This window comes from Nesoenas mayeri, assembly GCF_963082525.1.
Source record: "Nesoenas mayeri genome assembly, chromosome: 1".
Classification (NCBI taxonomy): domain Eukaryota; kingdom Metazoa; phylum Chordata; class Aves; order Columbiformes; family Columbidae; genus Nesoenas; species Nesoenas mayeri.
In genome coordinates, this window is record NC_137541.1 from 210,969,350 (window position 1) to 210,975,576 (window position 6,227).

Sequence of the window (6,227 nt, forward strand, 5' to 3'; positions counted from 1 at the left end):
TAGATGGTGAGGATTTCATGCTTCTACCACCCAAATCTGGGAGGTAAACTCCCTTCAAGACCCAGCCACAGAATCACAGAATCATAGAATCGTAGAATCATAGAATAATAGAATCATAGAATCATAGAATCATAGAATCATAGAATAGTTTGGGCTGAAAAGGACCTTCAAAGGTCATCTAGTCCAACCCCCCAGTCCTGACTTCAAGTGCCTGTCTCTCAAATTTTGCAATATTCTGATGTTTGCAGAGAGGATGAGGCATTTTTATGTATGAGCCAGGCATCACCACACAGGGTTTATTTTCTCCCCTTTCCCCTGCAAACCACCCTGTGCACAGCAAGAAGGGACAAGCAGAGGGAGGCCACTTATATTTTCAAGTGATATGGTGTGGATGAGTCCCAACCTCAGTCAAGAAGGTGGGTAAAAAACACAAGGGTGTTTCACTGCTGAGCAGGGGGCTATGGGAGCAACCTCACACCTCTGCCAGGAGATGGGTGGGTGGATGGATGGATGGATGGATGGATGGATGGATGGATGGATGGGGCAGAAAAGTGTCTATGTGCATCCTCACGTATGTTTATGTGTGTATATGAGAAAGGAAATACTACCTCCCTTTTGCATTTCTGCCTCCAAGTAGAATGGTCTGAACCTCGGCCTCATCACATGCAAAGAGCTGCAATTTACTGGGTGGAAAAAAAAATCAGAAATTTGGAAGAAAAAAAAGTCCTCAGGGAACTGACAAGCTGCTCAGGTAAACAAAGAAACCATCTCGTGAGAGGCCTGAGAAAACCAGGGGTCTTGTTGTAACCAGGATACAGAATAATGCCGTGAACAGACTGAATTAAACAATAAGCCGATCCACTGCTCAAGCACCGGCGCACATACAAAGGCGTCACTTGCTTGTCTAAGGGGTATTTCAAATCCCCGAGGTCACCACAGCCAAGAATTACAGAACAAAACTAAAAAAATAAAACGGGTAAAAACAAATCAGAGGTGTTAGGCTGAAAAATAATCCCCCTTCTTTGTCAGACCTTAAGAAGACGCTGGGCTGTGAGGAATTTATTTATTTCCATTTTCCAGAGTCACTAGAAACAACACAGCTCTTGTGAAACCCCAAGGGCTCTTTCCTAAAGACACGGGTTGCTTTAATTGAGCTGAAACTGGCTTAGATCTCACTTGAATCTCTCCCTGCCCTTTGTCTTTTGCTGCAAATGTCGGGACCCTGTGTGCTCTGAGAAAGCAAAGGAGGCTTTTAACGCTTTCGGCTCTGTTGCCTGGAGACGAGTTGTTTCCTGGTGAGAAACAACCAGCAATTTCCGAAATGTTGTGGGGAGATCTGTAGATCCAGGGCTTCTGGTCTTCCCAGGCTGTGCAAACTCCAACACAGTCAGGGAGGTGCATGGTGGGACCAAGGAGGGGGAAAGTCCTTGCAGGGACCTCCCTGATCTGGAGATGATGTTTCAAGGTGTTTTCCATGCTGCAGTCTTGTCCTTGTTGGAGCCCAGCCATGCCAAGGAGCTCTTTTTGGGTTTTGTTAGTGCAAAAGATCACACCTGAGCCTTGAGGACACCCAGACATGTGTGAAGCATTTTCTGCTCCCAGAATTTCAGGCCAAGCCATGGAGCAGTCGTGATGCTGGTTCCCCAAGTAGTTGTATTGCATAGAGTTTCAGCTCTTTGCTTGTGGCTTTTTATGACAAGGAAAGCCCCATGTTCTGGATTTATTATGTATGAGTCAGCCCCTTGGAAGAGCTAACCAAGGAGTGAAGTAAGGCTCAGCTAGGTAATAAATATTTATCTCCTGCTCTGCTGTGGATATTTCATTTGCTTTTTGTCTTTCCATTTGCTTAAATCAGGAGAGAAAATCACCTTCTTATGGAGGGCTTTGAAATCTCCTGCTGAAATTGGAGGGGAATCAGAGATTTCCAGACAGTCATGAAGAATAAAGAGAGATGCATCTCCTTGTTGTGTGTGGATAAAATGAAATCTGCAGCTTGCTATAGGGGAGAGGAGAGTCATGTTTCTGTAGAATTCAATCAGCCAATGAGCAGGAGACATGTCCAAACATTGACCCTGATTTCCGTGGACCATGTCCTGACACGCAGGTGCACGTAGTGGTCTTGGTTACCAATTGATGGTTGATGGTTGAATCAAGGGGTAAAACTGAGTACGGTCCGATATCCTGAAACCATTCAGGCTCTACAGATGTCCTCCAGCCTCCAGTTGATCTTTCACCCCTGGAAAGCATTCAAGGTATCTATATCCCTCTCAGCCTCCTCTAATGCTTTGGAAACCAAGAAGAAAGCAACCATGGTCAACATACGGCCTTGAGAACCTCATAAGTCCATTCTGTTCAGTTTTGGGCCCCTCACACCAAGAAAGCCTTTGAGGTGCTGGAGAGTGGTCTCACCAGTGCCCAGCACAGAGGGACAGTCACTGACCTAGTCTCTATGTATCTATATTTCTCCTCAGTGACACCTCTGCCTCTGTGTCCCGGCCATGGCAGGGTTGTCCTGGGCTCTCACACAGCTTTGCAGGCACCATCTGCAGCAATGATGCTTCTCTGTATTGGTCCCATCCCCAACATGTATCACCAGAGACAAGGGAAGATGCAACACTGCGGGCGGCAATTTAAGGGGGATTTTTAGTGACCTCTCACATTTTAAATCATTTCATAATCACACACAACCGCTGCGGATGAGGAGCTGCCTGGGGTGTTCTTGTTTCCCTTGTCAACTTTGTTTATGATTCATGTATGTTGGGAGGGTGCTTCAAGGCCGAATGGGATGGGAGCCAAAGAAAATCCATAATGGAGTGCTGCATAAAGAGGATAATTCAAGTCCATGAAAAGAAGAATTTGAGTGTTAATTCAACTGCACAAAGGGGCATTAAATTCTGTAATGGAAATCACCGCCGTAACACAGGCTGATTTCAGAATTAGTGATTTTGCAGCAAGCAGAAGAGGCGGTAAAATCTAAAGGCTTCATTTTGAAAGAATTCGCATTTAAAAAATAGTAGCAGGTGGAAGTGGGATTCTCTCACACTCATGCTCTTACTCAGAGCTGGGGATGGACAAAGAACAAGCTTGGTGCAATGGTATCACACATGTTTGGTGTGATGGGAAGATCCCCCGCAAGAATGACCACATGTGGTGGTGGCATGATGGGCCGGGATGGAATGGGACTCACACAAACCACTGTACAACTTCAAAAAAGACACATTCAGTTTCCTCCTGATAATTTTGCCACTGGAAGAGAAATTATGTTGGTGGGAAACTCTAGGTGTACGTATGAGTGGCTGAGAGGCTCTAGAGAAAATAAGAAGGTTTATCTATGATTAGAAGAGCAGTGATCTGGAGAAAGCCTCTAGCTCCTCTGCTGGGACACCAATCCCATAGCGTCTACATGTGGTGGACCTTCAACAAGGGGCTCAACAAGGAGCCATAAGCAGCTTCTTCTGGCAAGGCAAAGTGAGGCATCTACACAGCATCTCCTCATGTCTCCTACAAGCCACTGCATTGTCCCTTGCATGTATCTCCTCAGGTCCTCCATGTCAGGCATTCTCAGTCCTGATCCTGGAACATGGTCAGGTCTCCATGTGCAATGTGCTCCACTTGTGAAGTCTCATGGACATGTCCCACCACGCTGACTTGCAAAGTCTGGTGACTTGCAAAGCCTATATCTTGGTGACACGGGGCTTTATGGTTCCTTCTCGTACTTAGAGATGGACATTGATCAACTGAATTACAAGGGCCGCTGATAAAAGGATTACAGGGGACAATCCACTGAGGGATTAAACTAACTTAATGTTCCCAGGCTCAACGCAAGCCATAGGAGATCAGATAAATTACTATAAATACCCAGGCAGGAAAAAGCCAAGGAGAATGTAGTTCAGGATTCCTCTATAATGGAGGAGAAAGGCTCCTGATGAGATAGGGGGCTTATAGCAGGCCCACCTTGTTATAATTTCTTTTCCTCATTTTCACTTTATTACAGCTCTTACCGGTGATCTTCTGTGAGCAACAGGATGAGGCACCATCCCCTTCCTCCGAGGCTGGTGATTAGTCGGGAGCCAGGTGCCTCCCTTTGAGATGGTTACCACCATATAGGGATTGTTAAAAATATGAGCACCTTCCCCTCCTATAGTGTATTGCACTGAGCTTTTTCACAGTGTTCCTACAATGCCACATCATTATTTCCTACAAAAAATGGTGTATACACATGTACAGGGCACAGGACAGACAGCACAAGAGGTCAGCTGGTGATCTGAGAAAACAAGTGATCCCTCTCCATCACCAGGTCCAGCAGAGAACATAGATCTGAGTGAGCCCTTATGGTGGCATTATCTGTTCACATCGTGGAATCACAGAATTATTTCAGTTGGAAAAGACCTTTAACATCATCAACTCCAGGCTCAAGATCATGTAGCTGGTGAGCATGCTCTTTGTGCAGTCACAAAAAGCAGGAGAGACCATCAGACCTATCCCAGGATGGTTTCCAGTAGGTTAAGTTTGACTGAAAGGCATCCCAGCTTCACATGAGGACCCCAGGAGAAGCAGCTTCACCAGGTCCTCTATTAATCAGTTGCCAAAATATCTCTTGTCTTTTCCTGGGGGATGCTTGGAGCAATTCCCTGCCTCCATACCAGTGGATCCCATCATGGATGGGACCAGGAACCACTGTCTGGGGGTCTACCCAAAGCCAATGTTGATTTTTGGGTGCTGCAAAGTATTGGACTTGCTCTGATTTACACCCCACCATGGTGCCCTTAGCATCGTACAAACTTTTGGGCAGGATTGTGCCCCAAGCTGGCACAGTCCAATGCTGAGTGACACCCATGTCCTTGGCCATCCCCAAGACTAATGTCCCACCACTTGGTGTCACGCTTGGCCACAGCCTTTTCCCAGAAGAGGCTGGAGAAGGAGAAAGCTATTCCTGCTTCCTGCCACAGTGGCTGTAATTTAAACACAGAGGCATTTTTATTTATTTAACTCCCATCCTCTCTGAGGGAGCTTTGCAGCCAGCAAATCCATTCGGCTGATTAGAACTAATGGATTTTACCTGACGTAAGTGATTAAATTATTTCCATAGCTGATTCCTGAAAGTGAATGAGCGGCCATGCTTCAGGATTTATATAGAACTATATATTTCACTGCAGGAGATGCTAAGCATTTTTTTTTTTTGCATTCTGCAGCTTCTAACTCCGTCCAACTCCTCCTGGTATCTGTAGAGCAGCAAAGAGTCTCCTGATGCTGCAAAATCTCCCAGAGCAGTTTGGTCCGTGTCTTTTCTTATAAGAAAAGAGATGGGTAGTGCATGACCAAGCGTTTCCATGTGAGATGAGCCCAGGCTCATTGCAAGTGAAGAAAGCTCAGAAAAAGGTTCAAAATCACTTTGTGCACATGGTCCCCAAAATGAGTGTGAGGTTTTGTGCAAACCCCGGTGCAGAGGCACTGCTGGGTGCAGAGCTGGGACACTCTGTAGCTCCAAATGGGAGCTGTTGCCAAGGGTTTTCATGGGCTTACGCCCACCAGGAACACACTAATACATTACTTCCATGTTATACTAATGGCAATTCATTACGCTAATAGCTTTTAGTGCAGCAAACCCCAAAACAGCAATGGCAGATGCAATTCAAAATTGAAAATATTTTCTGCGGGAGGCACCCAAGCACATGTGAGTCCTTTGTGAGCATCAGATCTTAGACCAAGATGGGTTTACAGCCTCATGAATCACTGTGGTGTCTCTGAGATAAATGAAATTACAGAGAAGATTTAAAAATAAGCACATCTGTGAGGTTCACCAGCTGAATGATCAATCCCATCATGGACTTTTGATGCCACCTCTTTCTCGCAGGTCACCATCATAGGGTGATGCTTTTCTCCTTTTCCTCATTGCTGTTCCCATTTATTTGTATCTTTTTTTTAATACCACAGCCCATTGGATGCAAAAAGCTGTTTGCCACCATTCTTTGCAGAAAGCAGCGTGTTTGGAAACGCAGGGTTGGGGTTTGACACCAGCAGTTTTGGGATGAATCTCCCATTTTTGATGCATGACCTGGATAAAACAGCGGATTCATCTTCTGCAAATGGAAAGTGCAGTGCAGTGAGAGCAACATGCCTTTATAATGTTGTTTTTAAAGGCAAAAATCAGCCTAAAAAGTGATTAGCACTTCTACCATGGGTGCAAAGGAGCATGCACCATACTTACTGAGGTGCCAGAAATGTTT